General features: G+C 30.4%; 1 pseudogene; it reads right to left on the bottom strand.

Annotated features, from left to right (window-relative positions):
• Positions 1 to 8851: 8851 nt before the first annotated feature.
• LOC129314692 (probable beta-1,3-galactosyltransferase 14) lies at positions 8852 to 13610 on the bottom strand (annotated as a pseudogene).
• Positions 13611 to 18417: the final 4807 nt, after the last annotated feature.

The raw sequence follows: 18417 nt of genomic DNA, 5'->3' as shown, positions 1-18417 counted from the left end.
TTTGAAACTATAACTAAATATAAAGTACTTAACTGAAAATTTAGAATTAGTATTTATTTAATTAGTCCAAAAATCAAATATACTACTTGTTTAATAAAAGTTCATGATCAAAATATAACTACACTATAAATATTATGATAAAAATAAAGGGAAACAAAGGACAACAATGAAAAAATTGATGAGTAAATTTGAAAATGAGATTTTCTCTCTAAAAATACTCTTATATCTGGAGAGAAAAGTTAGAGATAAAAATATGTAGGTCTCATGTGTTATTTTTCTCTCACTTCTTTTCTCCCCTCACTCTTCTCTTCATAGCCAAGCAGGGAAAAATGTTTTTCCTCCACTTTTCTCCCCCCCCAACTTTTCTCTCCTGTGTCATTAATTATTTTCTTCGTTTAAAAATGTAAGATTTTTTTAATCGAATCTCACTCCTCAATAAAATAGTTACCTACTACCTAACTAACCTTATCTTTTTATATTTATCTTTATTAAATACCCTATAATAAATATAAAGTCATCATCAATAGGGATACTTTAAAAAAAATAATGATTATATCACAAAAGATTAAATATATTTTACATTTTTGAACATTCAACTCCTTAAAAAATACTTTATAGTTTTAAACAGAGAGGGCACTACTTTTTGTTAATTTCTTAGAATGATTGCATTTGGAAGATATAGGTAACAGGCACAAATTATACGAGCAAATATTTGAACAAGTTATTTAAGTAGCCTAGACATTTATATATATATATATATAATATTTCTATGATCTTTGACACTTTTATGCATGTCGTCTATTTATTTCATTTAATTTATTTAATATGTGCTCCAAGCTGCCACATTTACCTCAAAAAATTCGCATATCACCAAGACTATAGAAGCAAAAGCTAATTTAATCCTGTTTACAAGCAAACATTTATAGCATAAAATATCAGATGAACCTCGTTATATATAACTTGTGAATAATTATGCAATTTCTTATAAATTTTATATCGCATAATGATTTATACTAATTCTTATGGTTCTTTATATATTCTTATAAGAACAGAAGTAACTCATCATTAGTGTATCTAGCATGCTTTTTAATTAATAGCTCTCATCAAAAGATCTCAAAAACAAAAGAGAAAATAAATGGGTAAGAATAGTATAATAACATCACATCCTAATTTAAAATGTCAAAATTTTAAGTTCACGAGTCATTCTTCTTCATTGTCTATTAGTTATTAAATTTAATTTTATTCAATATGGGCCGAACTTCCCAATTAACTCAAGGCTATTCAAACTTAAATAATCTAACAATTTTCAATACTAACATTTAAACTTAAGTACTTCCAAGTTAAGCCACCTAGGAGAGTTACCATGCACGAAGACTAAAATTTACCAGTGCGGTATATTTATAAATTGAAACGTCATTTGATGGTTACACGTACACTCACATAGTCATCCAAAAGGATAATTGAGAATCTAGTGATATATTTATAAACATGAGTGCATGAGCAGATACATATACATAATTTATAACAGAGGGAGTATGTGTATTTATAAATGCTTTTGGATTTAAAAAGAGAAAGTGTAGAGTACATTTGGCCGAAAACAATAACACATAAGACTGGAATTATCTATGAGAACAACATATTTAATAATTAATATTAGGTTTTGTGTTTCCTTTAATTATATATTCTCCTTTTATTTCTCTCTAAATACACTGTCCATGCCCATCATTTTCTAAATAAAAAGGATCTTAGTATTGTATTAGTTGCCCTTAATATTTGACAATATTTATTTTAACGCTTTAACAAATATATATATCTCAAAAAGTTGTTTCAATTTAATTAATGGTTTCGAATTTGAACCCCGTAATAATGTAGCATTAAAACTTGATGGTAGAGCCCGCCATTCCAAAGGATTTTACAAATACTTGATCTGAATTAGTTGGAGTCTTCGTTAAGTCTTCTTGCTTAGATGTGAGGCAAGCTTAGAATAACACGGACGCAAGCAATAAAAAAAAAACATATACATACACTTCAAATTTTGGGTCCACCAACTTGAGTACTAATATGCATGAAACAAATAATTAAGTGAAACTGAGGGAAGCAACAAATTATAAGGCTCAAATAATTGAGATGCCAAATAAACATGTTTGGAGGGTCGTTGGTAGTGTGTTTCAATAATATAAGTCCTGTATGTAATGTTGTTGGGTACATTTACAATTACAGTGGTGGTTTAACATAAGATTTCGTGCAAACTACTCAAACGTTGTTTTTGTTTGTAATTAGCGTACAATAATTGTTTTGATTTTTAGTATATGTATGAAGTGTCTAGCTTAACCACCGGGAGACTTGTTAGATAATTAATCCAATTATAATTTGTGTATGTTTTGTACTCCCAATCCTTTTCGTTCACAAGACTCGTTCGGTGTCTTATTAAATTAAATGCATAAAAAATAAAAATATTCAAGTTACTGAAATTCAAATTAATAAGTAATATTAAATTCAGAAAAAAAAAAACAGGTTCTCTCTATTGTTCCATCATAATACTGTACACTTGTGATCATTGGAATGATGGAATTGGATATAGTGGGTGAAGTACGATAATCACTGTAATTGAAAATGATAACTGGTTATAATTCATAAGTTCTTTTCTCCAGCAGGAAAAAAAAAGGGAGCCATAATCATTTTGCCTTTGGAAAAATTTTGTTTTCCATTTTCTGCTCCACACATTTCTGATCTCCTGTCACTTGGCTAGACAATAAAAGTATTTTTTTTATTTCATTCTAGTTTATCTAATCTTTATTGTGCGTTTTGCTTATTAATTATTAACTGATATTTACTCCTCATTATAAGACATATTTTAGAATTTTTTTTATCCTTAATATAAAACATATAAAGAATTATTTATTATCATTTTCTAATTTTATCTTACCCCTGTTATAGCTTTAATGTTATAGTTCATGTATATATATATTATGTATCTCTCTTCTTATTTTTAACAGGGGCAAGGTTGGATGTTTTTCATTTTAAAGCACAGTATTTATTGAGTTAACATTCATTTCTTAATTTTAGTAAAGTAGTTTAAAATGTCAAATAATAAGGATTGGAGAAAGTGTTTTTCTTTTATTTTAATATAAAAATTAGAATTTTATTATAAAAACTATTATTATTTATTATTTGTGTTTCATGCACACTTAACCATTCCTAACATCTTCATATACTAAAGAAAATATGGGTTTAAAATCCGGCCAAATTTTGGCCTAAAATATATACACACACACACACTTCTTCTATTAAAAAATATAACACATTTTTTAAGAAGTTAAATATTAAAAAATGTAAGATATTTTTAGTCTTTGAAAATATAATTATTGACTTTTTTTTAAAGTATCCTTATTGATAATGACTTTATATTTATTATAGAGATAAATATAAAAAGATAAAATTAATTTAAAAATAAATAATTATTTTATTAAAAAGTAAAAATTAATTAATGTTTTATATTTTTAACAGACGGAGTGTATATGATGATGCCGAATTCGTAAGTTCAACAGTTTATGATGAAACATTCCATTGAATAAGATGCATGCTGAATCAAATGTTTATGATTTCTGTCCGCTTCTTAATTTGTCCTTGTCCACGCATCAACCTCGCCGCACTCTCCTCTCCTCCTTTTCTTTTCTTTTTGTCAACAAATATTAAATATTTACTACTCCCTCCATTATAATATATTAGTATATACACACACATTCTAGTGTGAGATATATTAAAAAATAAAAGGTGTGTTGGGTTTTTTAAGATGTAATTAATGATATTTTTTAAAAAATATTTTTAATTATGGGATGTAATTATTAAAGTTTTTTAGTTAAGATGCCCAATAAAATAAAGATAAATATTAAAAGAGTGTTTGATTTTAAAGATAATTAATTAATTTATTAGAAGTGTGATTATGTTAAAAAGTATCTTATAATATTAATTGATTGAGTATTTAGAATCACCATAGGTAGATTTTCATTCCAGCATAATCAAGTTTACATGGTATGGCTCTTCTAATGAAATTTTGAAAAAAACTTATATACTTAACCTCATATACGTAAGATGATTATTTTCAATTAAATCAAAATATGTATATATTTTATAGATTATTCAGTTAATGAGCCTTGTAAGCTATAAACTATTGCGTGAAAAGTATTATAAACCCTAAACTTTTAAGACGTGTAAAAACTCACCTCAATTTTTACATTTTGAGTACTTGAAATCCCATCGTTAAGTTATAGAAAACAGTCATTAATTTTAAAGGTCAAGACTACATCAACATGCAATTAGGCCTCATGACTATAAAAATAACCATCGTTTTCTCTAAATTAACAATAAGGTTTCAAGTGCTTGAAATTTAAAAATTAATAAGAATTTTTACACATTTCAAAAATTCAAGATTTATGATACTATTCATACAATAATTTAGGATCTAAGATATTCATTAATCCTAAATTATTTATATAAAAAATTCATGTTATTAACATTACTAACACATTAAAATCTACATATCTTGATTTCATTGAATAAACATGTTTAAAATTAACATTTTGACTTTTTTTTTTCACTAGATCCAATCATTTTTAGATTATAATACATTTAAGCCATATTCTTGGGCAATTTGCCTTGCTTTACGTTACCAGTGTCACTGCTTATAATCCATGCCAATTAGCAAAAGTCAATGATCTCTTACATATCACATGTGCCTACAAATGTGTCATTATTTTTCAAAAATTACATGATGTTTGACATTTTTATACATTCCTTCATCATTTATTTGATTTAATTCAATGAACTGAATTTTCAGAGATTGTATCCATGTTTAAGTTGAAAGGAGGAAGAAATAGAAAATAAAGAAAAATGAAGCAGTCTTTCAAGAATATCACTAATTATCGTCATAATTTATAACATGTATAATTCAATATAAATTTGATTTGAATATTCTATTTTTTTATTTTATCAATAGTATGTATATTTTATATTCTATTTTTTATTTTTATTGATAGTTAACTTTTAGAAATTAAAATAAAAAAATATTTTGATAGGGACAAATTTTGATATATAAATTTTGATAAACTACATTTTTCATAAAATATAGCAACTTGTTCTTCAAATTCCGTATAACAAGGAATTCACTGTAACAACAACGACAATGAAGCTTTGATAAAGTGAGTGAGATTCCTTAGAAGTGATTGTGATAAATGATACATCATTTGTCAAACTAAGCCACCACTTTTTTAATCATTGCTTCCACCTTTCTAACTTTTTATCTACAGCCACCTTCTTCTTCTTTTTTTTTTTTTTTCAATTCCATTGCTCAATTTGTAAAAAATTTTAGAGTGTTACTTTCTTTATTTAAAAATATAAAATATTATTTAAAAAATTAAATATTAAAAAATATATAAAATATTTTAATCTTTTAAAATATAATTATTATTTTTTTATTTTTTAAAAAAGTATAACTGATAATGATATAAGATTAAACATTACTGTTAATGTAAATATTTTATTAATGTGCAAGATAAGTTTCATACTCATCATCATTTGCGTTCCCAACATCAAAGATTACGACTTTATTCCATTCCGTGTAAGTCTATTGTGATGCAATGTGGCAAAAACAGAAGAGAAGAGATCATCAAAACATCACTTTTAATTTTTAAAGGTCGTGTGGTGAAAAGTAATAATAAGAATTTGGTTTTACTTTTTTTTAATATATTCTTTTTTCTTTTTGTAATTGAAGTGTACATAAGACTAGAATCATGGAACATTTATACGAAGCCCAAAATAAGTTTTGTCGTTCACAACTTATAAATTGTTTGGCGCACTTCTTGCAAATTTTTATATAATCATTTGATATTGGGTACTATTAAATCAAATGTAAGTATTAACAAATTTGATTGGGAGTCGTTTTTATAATTTTATTTGCTTTCATCCATAGTATCCAAATCCTTAACATTATTTAAACGAAATCGAATTCTTTCCCATCAATCAAAATATTATGGGCAGACTTTTATATCAATATATTTTATATTAGTCACGTTTACTGTGTTTGGGTATCTATTTATTTTAAAAAATATCAGTGAAAAGCAGTATTATTTAGACTTTGACTATGCTTGAATAAATGAAAAAAACGACAAAGATGATGTCTCTTATTTAGGAGCATTTTTATCACTGGAAATAAGATGCAAAGGATGACAAGTAACATTCACAAAGGTCTTATTTCTAATGCCTATCATTTTGTCTTAGAACTTTCATTTTTCATAAATATACTTTTATGAGATTTTAAATAATTTCAAATTGAAATCATATATTCATAATTTGATCAAGTTTTTGGTATGTGGAAAACAAAGATGAAAAAGAATTCATTATCATGCCAGGTAACGACACTTGATGTTACGTTGGTCGTTCGTGAAATCATCTATTGCTGTGAAAGATAATTGGAACTGAGGGGGAAAAATATCATGTTATAAAATTTTTTTCTCATCACAATTTAATTCAAATTTGGATTAGTTGATAATATTGAACATTAGACAATTTGCTACTAAACAAGATAATTGCGACATGTATGAAACTAGAATATTTAAGCTTAAGTAAAAAGTCACAAAAAATGTAACGTGCATGATTTTTTACCTTTACAATCAAGGGTCTTAATACCCGCACTTCATTTTTGCAATATATATATTGCATAATTATCTTATCTAGATTTGGATTGAGCAAAGTGAATGGGGCTCATTGGATGATTGATGATATGATGGGTCCATTATGCACAATGGCCCATGGCTTTTAAGCATTCCGGAAATCTACAACACGATAAACTACTCCCTCTAATCTTTTTTTTTTTAAATAAAAATAAAAAATCAACAATAACAAAACAAGAGTTTATAATACATAAGTAGTAAAAATTTTTAAAGAATTAATCCCTCCAATCCTTAAAATAAGGTAAATTTTGAAAGCTTTCCCCCTAATTTTATCCCTTATTTATTAGGATGAATTATATTCAAAGTCATCCTAGGAGAATTATTCATAGAAAATGATTAATATGAAATTATTTACTGTTAAAATAGTAACATTGACCTTTTTTATTCTCAAATGGTGACTTATTATTATTTTTTATCTATAAATAATTCTCTTGAGAGCGATTCTCCCTATTTATTATGGTTTGAATTATCATATATAAATTTATTATGGTTATTAATTTTTTAACTAGATGTTATAGTTATTAATTTTAAAGAAGAACAAAATTAAAAGGTTACATTTTTTAAACAATTTTAATGATATAACTATCATTTTTTAATAAATGTGGCATTATTTAAATTTGTCTTATACTTTCTATGTCCCCATTTATAAGACACTTTTGTATAAAATTACTTATACCAATAAAGCTCATTAAACATATTTTACAATAAAAATAATGTTAAAAAAATATCATAAATAAAATTTTATTTTTTTAACATGTTTTATGTTTTAAGATGTTAAATCTCCTTTAAAAATATCTTATAAATTTATACAAAGAAGTATTAAAGACTCCCAATTTAAATTTATATATTGGCCAAAATGAGCCCACACTTAGTTCCTCAGACATCATTATCTGCCTTCAGTGGCCTTTGCGGATTAGAAAAGCTTACCGCAAACTAGGGCTGCACAAAAGACAGGACGGTACTGGACTTCACCCTAACCCGAAATCCGGTCTCTTTCATGAAAAAGACTGAATTAGGCAACCCGTAGTCCAGTCTTGTCCAGTGATAACCCGAAGATTAACAGGACCGGACTTGGTCCATAGGATTGGGAGACTGGTCCTGTCAGTCCAGTACTCACTTAGCTTTTTTTTCCTCTTTTTATTCTATGAGAGGCAATAATCCATTCCAACATAATAAACTCAATTAAGATAGTAAAAACACTTATAATAATAATAAATCCATAATAATTTCTAACAATAAGAAAAAAAATATTTCTGTTATAGTCTAAATTATTTAAATTTATAACTTTAACGAAAACAGTACTCAACAAAATTCAACAACACTATATTACAATAACAATTTAGAAACAAACTTAATAAATCTTTATACAATCATCTCCTTAGCATCAATTACACTTTAAACATTTGTCAAAAATAAATTAATTATAATTATAATAAAAAAATTAATAGGACTGGACTGGACCAAGTGGTCCGGATGCCTAGTCTCTTGTCCAGTCCAACCCGAAAAAATAGTCTGATCTTTTTAGTCTTTTTGGTCCTGAAGGACCAGTGACTATACAGACCAAACAAGATTGAGACCATCTCGGGTTAGACTGAACCAGACAGGACTGTAAGACTTTTGCACAGCTCTACCGCAAACGACACACATTTTTAATTAAAAAAAATAAAACAAGAACATACATCGAGTCTTTTATCTTCATAAAATATTTCACCTTAATTCTTTAATTTTATAAAATATATTTTTAATTTTTTTGTTCACTGTTAGTTTTATCAACAACAAAAAATCATATTAAATTTTTAAATATTAATAAAATATTTTTAAATATTGACATATTAATTTTATCTTTTTAAATATTAATAGAATTGATATGAAGAATAATTATTTTTAACTGACGGTGTTAGGTTAGAAGACTCAAAAAAACGTTTTATAAAATTAAAAATTAAAAATAAAATTTTATATAAAATTAGAGAATTAAAAGCATAATCCATAAGAGGACCAAAAAACAATAGTCCAACTAATTGAAGGGTCCTTAACCATTCATGAAGTGGAGAAATTGAGCATCCAACAAACCCTCAAATACAATTAAAGCATTGACCAAAGCCCACAACCTCTTTACTTAGAACTAAAGGCCAATATTAACTCCATCTCATTGAAAGTATGTCACAAAGTAAATAATATATATCTGTAAAAAAAGAATGATATTCAAATGGAAACAAAATTAGTGGAAACAAATGGATGATCAGATAATCTGTTGCCACTGTCAGTCCATCTATTTTCTATGCTCAACAAACAAAATCTTCCTTTTAGAACTCCCATCTCCCATATCAACCATTTCCCTCCAAAAATAAGGGGAAAAAAGGACATGAGAGAAGCAAGAAAAATTGAAAAAGAATACATCAATTATCTTCCTTCTCCAGAAGCAAGGGGAAAAAAAAATCAATGGACGGAAAATGATGATCATGGTAGCAGATCTGGGCTCTTTAAGTACCATCTAAGCTTACTTTCAATCTTGTAAGTACATGTACAGATGCTATTCATCAGGTACCAGAGTTGGGCTCTTCGAGCAGCTCTCCTTCTGATGGAGTTCCAACATTTTCTGTTCTGGATTACACAGCCCTACAGGGAAAAAAAGTACCCAGATTTTAATAATTTTCTTTTCCTTTGGTTTTCACTACATGTCACAACACAAAATCACTAAATACAGCAAGTAAAAGAATATCACACATGGAATTAATATGCATTTAAAATCACATCAGCCAGAGAAAAACAAATGCACATGGCGAAAACATATTTCAAGTCTCAACGCCATGCCAGATCATTATAAAAAAACATGGACCATTTTCTTTTGCACCTACGAACTTTAGAAGCGGCCTACCTATTATTAACACATGCTCACTTTTGAATTAGGCATAACATAAATTTACCACGTTTAAGTTTGCCGTATTTTTGTGTCCATATCTGTTTCCTGTGACATGTCAAGAAATTTTAAGCTAAGAACACTTCAAATTTTGTTATATCATGGTATCCATAGCTGTTTCTTGGCTCATGTCTTTGTCTGAGTCAAGGTAAAAAATAACATGTCTTTGTTCTCTGTCAACCATGCTTTCTAGCTTACATGAAACTCCTAAGAAAGTTTTGGTTTACATGATAAAGAAAGATGCCCTGAAACAACTGAAAAAGTTGGAGTCTTTATCTGTTAGAACTCAGAAACAACAGCCAAGAAGTCCATCAGTTAAGTTGGGGTAGACACATAAGGGCTAGGCACAGTTCTTCAAAAAATGGTTGATTTCTAAAGCTTGGCTTTTATTTGAGGGGCTCAAGCCCAAACCTATAAGCCCATTTTATTTTTTAAAAAAATTAATAAAATAAATAAATGCATATACAAATATGAAATCTTAATCAAGTTTTAAAATGAAGATAAAATTTTTTAACCTAGATCAACTTTATCAAATCCAATAAATACAAACACTTGTGTATCATAGAGTAAAACATTAATCAAAACTAAAAAATAAACCTTATAAAGTAATCATGTTTAAGAAATTAATATTCAATATCTTGGTAAAATAAATGACAAAAGAACCAATATGAATTATTTTGACAACATAATATTTAAAAAATTATCGATCTTTTGGGAAACAGGGCTTGGAAGGTTGCTTGAGGGCGAGCCCTTTTTTCAAGGTTGGGCCTAAAAGCCAAATTTTCCAAAAAATCACAAATTTTTTAAGCCTAAACCCTTATTTAAGCAAGACCTCCAAGCTCAGCCCTCGAAGCCTTGCCCTTATTCCCAACTCTACATATTAATATCACATGTCTACAGCACAAACTCCTTGAACCAGATTCAATAACATTTTTGTGGGAGGAGAAAAACCAACCTGAACACTTTGGAATATCCAACACAGCAATGAATGTGGGCGTACAGTCTGAAGCACACAGCTCCTTATTATTTCATGCTTCACGTTCATTGCGAGCATCCATGCTCCAATAGTAACATCCTCATTGCTGAACATCCGGAAACTGTGATTTAGATTAGAAAACTGATTAACCTCATGATAATATCAATAAGGGGGAAGGTATTACATAATGTCTACATCAGCCTCAGCCCTTTGTATTGAGAGACCTCATAAAACTAGTCCTTAGAGAGTATAAAATTTAATATGAAAAAAAAATAGAAAGAAATAAATCTGCTTATCAATGATAAATTGATGGGAGCGATGTGAGGAGAATAAAGCAATTATATAGCATAACGCTCTATACAAATTCAAATTATAATCATAATTAAGGACCAAGAGACAACAGGGTTATCTCTTCCAACTCATATATATGTTATAGATATTAACTTGAGAATAGCTGATAGCAGATGGTTCACATGGTGGATCAGTACAAAAATTACCGAAGTTGGCATGCCCAAACATCATGAGAGCATCAAGTGTTACTTCCGACAATAAATTCGCTTAAAAAGCATACTATAATTGATCATTCATATTTTATGAATCATAATACTACTGAAGTAGGTAAAGTTGCTAAAGGATCAAGTTGTGAAGACAGTTAAACTTACCTGTCATTCTTTAGAGCAACCAAGCTAGCAACAACATCAGCAGAAAGAGCATATATAGGTCCATATGAATGAAGAAAGTACTCAGTTCCAAGCAAATAAGATAAAGGCTCATGCCTGCAAGATTTTATCAGTAAAATAAAGCCCAAGATAAGCGAGAGCGCTGTTCATGATTGAAACCCCTAATGTCACTGTAGTGAAGTGGCAATATATATAGCACAGTTGATAAGCTGCAATGCCTTAAAAGTTTATATAGTTCTTTGTAAAAGGTTGTGACCAGGATAAGACAGTTGACAAACGATGAATATCGAGGTAGTTAATGACAAGAAGTATTAAATCTCTTAATAGTATTGTAGTAATCAATATTTGTAATCCATGCTTCTTTCTAAGCAATCAGCATCATCGAGCTACAATGGAGAGTTCAATATACTTATCCCATGTCATGGTAAGCGCAGTTGCACGCAAAAACATGTGAACTATAAGCGTTTTTTACAACATAAAGATATAGTGAGAACAGAACTAACCATTTGAGTTTTGGGTCCTTGATAACAGGGCCCTTTTTCATGCATCCTATGTAAGTCTGAGGGTGATTTCGCTCTTTCGCAATTAGTAATGAAAGACGATCTGGCAATAAATTGAAATTGACCAAAAAAAAAAATTATCAGGAGAAAAGGCCAAACTTCAGAGAAAGTTCTTAGATGCATTGAAGACAAGCCTTGTAAAATCTAATCACCTGGCCTCAAATATATATCATCATCAGCTTTGACATAAAAATCAGCTTTAAAGAGTGCATACGCAGCTTTGAAGAAAGCTAAACTGCAAAAAAAAAAAAAAAAAAAAGCAACTTAGCAACTTCCTACAGGCATGAAAGACATTCATCCAAATATTACAAACACTAACGTTTTGTATGGAAGCTTACTGTACTCCTCTTCAAAATCCAGTTGAATGAAATCATCATATTCTGCTACTTCCCTCTGTAGTTCTAACATCTTCGATTTGTCATTTGTTCTACCGATGATAAACCTAAAAGCTAAGCCAGTGGCTTCCTCCAAACTGCAACCAATAGCCTATTAATAAATCCGTGTAAACTAACTGATAAACTTTCTATTTCACAGAAGAAAGTGAACATTAGCTTTTGTCAGCCCAAGCTTGCTGGAGACTTTCTAAGCTGAAAAGTTCAAGATAAGCTCGCTACCGGGCTACTGAGGACAAAAAAACGAATTGACAGTTTTTCAAGCGTAGATTCCATCAAAACATCCAAACCACACCATAATACTCAGTGCACTTTAACGCTACATGCATACTGTCTGCTGAGTGTAGATACCATTAAAACATCCAAGCCACAAACAAGCCCATTTAAGCAAAAAGCACAACTGTGCACATGCAGGAGTTAAAATTCGATGAATCACACAATATCACATCAAATTCAACCCCTCATCCCCCAAAAAGAAAAGAAAGTAGGGAAATGGTACAGCAGTTGTGCATACTAACAGTTTAACAATAAGATTCGCTAACAGAACAAACAAATCCACTTTACAAGCCATATACGCGCGCACTGCGTGGTACAATATCTAGATGCTGAATAGACTCTATATTAGGACATATAATACAGAAAAGAACATAGAACGAGTGAAATTTTCAAATAACATGCAACCAATGACATTTGCTAAGACCATGAAAAAGGAGAAATTTAAAAAGAGGAAAAAGTTATTTTTGTAAGATTCACAAAATCCATTTTGCTTAAAACCCCTCGGCTAAGAGGAGTGTATTTATGGTGAGATCCGAATACAACAGGAAAAATATGAAATTCCAACTCGAAGAAGGATCGATATTATACCGTTCGAGCCCTTGCCGATCCGGAGGCATCCAAGTCTTCCTCAACGCTTGACGCCTACCTGCAGATCCGAACCCAGTCTGGATGCCCACAAACCCCATAACTTTACGTCTACTTCCAGGCCCACCATTCCCATCGCTGACACCGCCGGCGCCTCCACCACCGTCTTCCCAAACCACTCGAATCGATCTGGGGTGGCTATCCAAGCATTTATACCCCTTAATTGGCCTTAGAAAGGCGGTGATTCCAAAAACAAAACCTGAGACGGCGATGAAGAGGGACGAGATTAGAAGAAGCGCGGATCTACGAGGCGCCAAATGAGGTGTACGGCCATGGAAGGACTTGGGGGAGAAAGGCATGACTCATATGAGCCCCAGAAGAGGACCAGGGTCTATGAGGCGATGAGGATGAGCGAGAGGTGCCAACGGGAGATTTGATACATGGCACATGTGAAGTGAAGCTACTGAACTGAAAGAGACAAGGAAGGAAGAATTTGCGTTGGCGTTAAGGAATTGATGAACTAGAAAGTTCCAATATCCGTTATTGACAGTTAGTTAAATGGGCCTTGGATCCTCTTTCATCCTGGGCCACATGGCCCATTATTTTATAGTTCGAGTCTGATGGACCTTAATGGGCTGCATGAAAGATCTTAGGTAGAATACTAGGACGTATGAACCTCACAAAAACAAAATTCAAACTTGAGCAAAAAAAAAAAAAAAACCAACCAAACAAGGAAGATGAAAATTATTTGCCGACATCGAGTTCATTTATTTATGTTTGATCCATAAAATAAGGTCTAAAACCTTTAAATGGTATGATCTTTGACTCCACTATATGAATCATGAGAGGCGTGATTTGCAAGCGAAAATATGCTCCACTGTGCCAATTCACCATGGGTTGGCTAGAATGGGAGTCTCTGTTTTGTATGGGGTCTAAAATAAATTATATTATGCATGACTTATTGATAATATAACATTATAATTTTACAAAATTTTAGATTAGTTTCTTAATTTATCACTCCTTCGTGTCCTAATTCACAAATATTTGAAAAATAAGTTAAGATGTTAATTCGCGATTAATATATCAAAATTTCTGTAATGGTTTTCTCTGAATACCCCTCCCATTAAGTTAGTATGGTACTGTGTTTTGTAATGAAAAAATTAATGTAATAAATAGGGATAGTTTGAAGAAAAAATAATTAATGATGCAGACAAAAGAAATTGAAATCTTATAAATAGGATAAAAATATAGGTCATACACTTGGGAATAGATTGAGTAGAATTTTAATCATTTACAAAAAATTGATTTTTGTCCCAATAATATTTTGGGAAAATTGCTAAAAAGAGACTCCACCAGAATGCAGTTTGCTCAAAAGGACTTGGGAGAGATTCTGATATGAGGTCCTTCGGTGGCATTAATTTGTCCCTCTAAATGACTAGATCGCCCTTGTGAAAAAAAAAAAAAAAAAAAAAAAGGGAGACCCTAAACCAAATGACTATCGTTCGCACAATTGTATATCATTGAATCCTTAAGTATATCCTTTTCGACGACAAAAGATGCAGCAAAGTTAGAAGCGGTTGGCGTCAGTGAAGTGGAGAATTGTTCAAGCGACACTGGTAGTGCATTTAAAGGCGACATTGGAGTCACCATCTCAGGGTATAACATCGGAAACGTGTTCTTCCCATTAGTAAGTATATCTGCCTCATCTATTTAAATAATCTCATTGCTCTAAGATTCTTTGAGTCATGTTTCTCCTCCTATTTTGAACATAGTAGGTTGGTTAGTGTATTTATGCCATTTGATCCGTTTAGTTAGAGTACAAAATAGTGAAGGGTAGAGAACCAGGGAAAGGGAAGTTTAAGGTCTTTACATGAGTTTTAAGCAGGATTCTTAGGTAGGCAAGAAAGAGAAAATGATATTAATTTAAGAAAATTTATAGGAAGATAAAATTGTGAGGGAAGCCTAGAAGAATATGTTGAAGGAATAAAGGAGTGAGTACGCTAAGATTGTCAAAGAAAAAAAGAGAAAAGACAGGAGATACCTTTTTCAACCAAAGAAGTGAAATTGTTAACGAGTTTTGCTCCAATATTTTTCAAGAGAATATACAAATAGAAGGAAGTAATTATATTTTTGTAAATAAAATTAATTTGTTGTTTTCTTTTAATTTATTAAATGTAACATCCTAGAAATTTAAATCGAATTAATTAAGCCTAATTATGGATAATTAAATGTATTGATGTGATGTATGGTCAGAGGGATCTAACAAATAATTTTGATTGTGGTTTCAACCCTAAAATATAAAGAAGGAGTTTTTGTGCCACATGCCACGGCATGCAGCACATATGCCGTGGTGCAAAAGTGACCATTCATAAAGGAGAGACCTCTTTGTGCCATGAGTCCAACACATGGTGCGTGCACATCCCCACATGGTCAAAAATCTATAGAAATAAGATTGTGATAGAGTGGGAAAGAAATAAATAGAGATGAAGGACTGAGGATTTGCTCTACTAGGGTTTGCAATTTGAAGGTTGAGGAGCAATTTCAAGCCATCCTACACGTAAGGTAAGGCTTCTAGACTCCTTTTCCCCATTTCTCTTTCATTTTCATAAGGATTTAAATTAAGGTTTGAATAAAAAAAATAATTTTCAATCCATATGAATTTTTGGTCTAAACTCATTAACTAAAATAAAGTTAATGAGAGCGGTTTAGGCTATTTAAACTCAATAATAATAGTTTTATACACTATTGGTGGTTAGAGGTCATTAATGGCCAAATTTGGGTCATAATAAGGGTTGTTGAGAGCATTTAATAGCCATTATTGATGGTTTAATGGTTTATCAATGACAATATAAATTAGAGAAAAATAATAAACCAAATAGGTACGTTCAAAAGTGAGTTGGTGATTTTAGTGAGTTGGGAATGATGAGATAGAGTGTTAGAAATCATTTAAATAAGAATATTGATGACTATCCTTGTGGTTGAATTGCAGATTAATCAATTTGACACTATTCAAGCTTGAAAAACTTTAGAAGTTTGTGTTTTGAAGGGTAAACTTTTGACTTTTAAAAAGTTTGAGTTAACTAAGAGAATTTGGTTTATACTCTCGTATATTAATTGATTATATGTTAAAGAAAAGGATTTGAAACTTAGCAAATATTTGTAAATTTATATTTGGTGTAAATATTGGCAAGTTTTGATGTGTTTGAATTTATGTTAATGAGATGACAAAAAATGATAATTTATTATGTTTACGCATAACAAAAGAAGAGATTTGAGGATGGGATTATGTAGGTTGTGTACTATGTTGTAAGTGTTGAGCATATTGTGATGAAAATAAATTTGCATGCTAGAAATGATGCGAGTTCGCATGCTATATGTTGATGACTTGATGTGCATGGCATAATCATTTATGGCAGGAGTTCTTCTATAGAAAGAGAAGTAGATTTATTAAATTCACATGGTAGTGGCGGTTTATTGTTGGAATCAAAAACTAGTTTAACATCGACCATTGGAACTAGGAGGTGGCCACTATCCCTTAGTTGATTAGGGACTATCCCACTTATTCTTTAAGAAACTCAAATCTAACTAATCTCCACTAGTTCATGAGAGGGCTATATTAGGGTTATGACACCCCATGATTATTAGTATCAATGAAAATTATAGATTGTAAGTGAGTGAGATAGCCTTGGTCAGGCTACTTCTTCTGAGTAGAAGGCTTGATTAGTCCGAATTCTGGACATAGCCATTAAATAGCCATTAGTTTTATGTCAAAGGTATCAAGGGGGTATAAGATTGGTACTGATCAAGCATTTCATATTTCAAGCCATGTGGTTATTATTATAGTTCGGCGTTACTTTTATAGGGCACATAGTTGTTATTATTGCTACCCTGCATGTATATGTGTTTGTACGTGTTATGAAAAAATAAATACTACTCTGTGCCACATGATTGTTAGTTTTACTGTCGGGACAAACTTTTGGAAATCTAACTTGTTGGCAAAATGATTATAGTTGTCATTTGCATCTATAATTAATTGATATGCAATTACATAGGCTAGATTGATCTTGGTTACTGAGTAGTTGTACTCACCTTTCATTCTTCAATATTTCAAGGAGTAGCTCATTGGACCAAGATTAGAGAAAATGATCGAAGGTACAAGATTTTGTGTAAATCCTACTAGTAGACCTTATAGTTTAATTATGTGTATTTTGATTTGTTAACTACCAACTAGGTTTACATGTGATTTATTTTAACTGCTTGTATTATTATGAGAATATGACTGAATTGTGTATTTTGTGCCCTGGGCTATATGTTATGTAATTGTGAAGTTTAGTTATGGTTAAAATATTAGTACAAGTAAGGAGTTGTGTAATTGATTGATTATAATGATTATTTTGTTGATTTATGAGAATTTTTCTCCCCCTCATGTTTTGTGATTAAAAGGTTGATTTATATATTATTGATTGGCGGTGGTGTGTTGTACATCCTTTGAGTGTGGTCTAAATGTTGGTATAAATTTTGGGCACTTAAATTGTGACTTGGGCACGGTTTATCGTGGAAAATCAGTTAATTTTGTAATGGGTGTCTAATTTTTAATTTAAAAATGATTTGGTTGTGAAATCAATGCCATTAGTTAAAATTAGGAGAAAGCTTTCTATAAATATTTAGATTGTCTCTATTGAACATCAAACGGAGAAATGTAGCTCATTAAAAGTTTGTCCCAAAAATTGTCATGTGATAGCTCTGTTATTAAATTTTATGCCATGCATTGAGGAGGTAACAAGCCTCAACACGTTTGTATTGAGCCACAACCCACCTCTGTTTTTGATATAGTTTTGTTATTTTCAATTACTTTGCAACTGCAGACTTCTTTATAATCTCATACTTTTATATATGTTTTTAACTTTAATTTGTAGACAGTGAAAGTTAACTGTAATATTTTAAATTGTGAAAACTTGAAACTCTTTTTGTTTAAAATTGTATAATGTTTTGATTAACCTCATGATTATTTCGAACTTGAAGTTAAGAGTAGATCAACAAAGGCAACTTTAATTGTTTACTTGAAAATTTTTACACTAAACAAACATTCCTCGACTGGGAACAAGTTCATTCTTAAATGCTAAATCGATCCGGATGCATAAAAACGGAACATTTGGTTCTTGCCCAGCTTTTACACGTTGGTTCAATAATTTGTGAAAGCATTTACAGGAAAATGTTTATTCGCCTTGAAAACTTGTCCAAATTAGATGCATCACTGTCAAATGTCAATGTCTATGTAGCCTTTTGATTTCATCCACCCACTT

Source organism: Prosopis cineraria, unplaced genomic scaffold, assembly GCF_029017545.1.
Source record: "Prosopis cineraria cultivar Desert tree isolate PC_DT_omini unplaced genomic scaffold, ASM2901754v1 PC6, whole genome shotgun sequence".
Taxonomy (NCBI): Eukaryota; Viridiplantae; Streptophyta; class Magnoliopsida; order Fabales; family Fabaceae; genus Prosopis; species Prosopis cineraria.
Note: the sequence above shows the minus strand (reverse complement) of the source record. Positions and strands in the feature narration are given on the sequence as shown.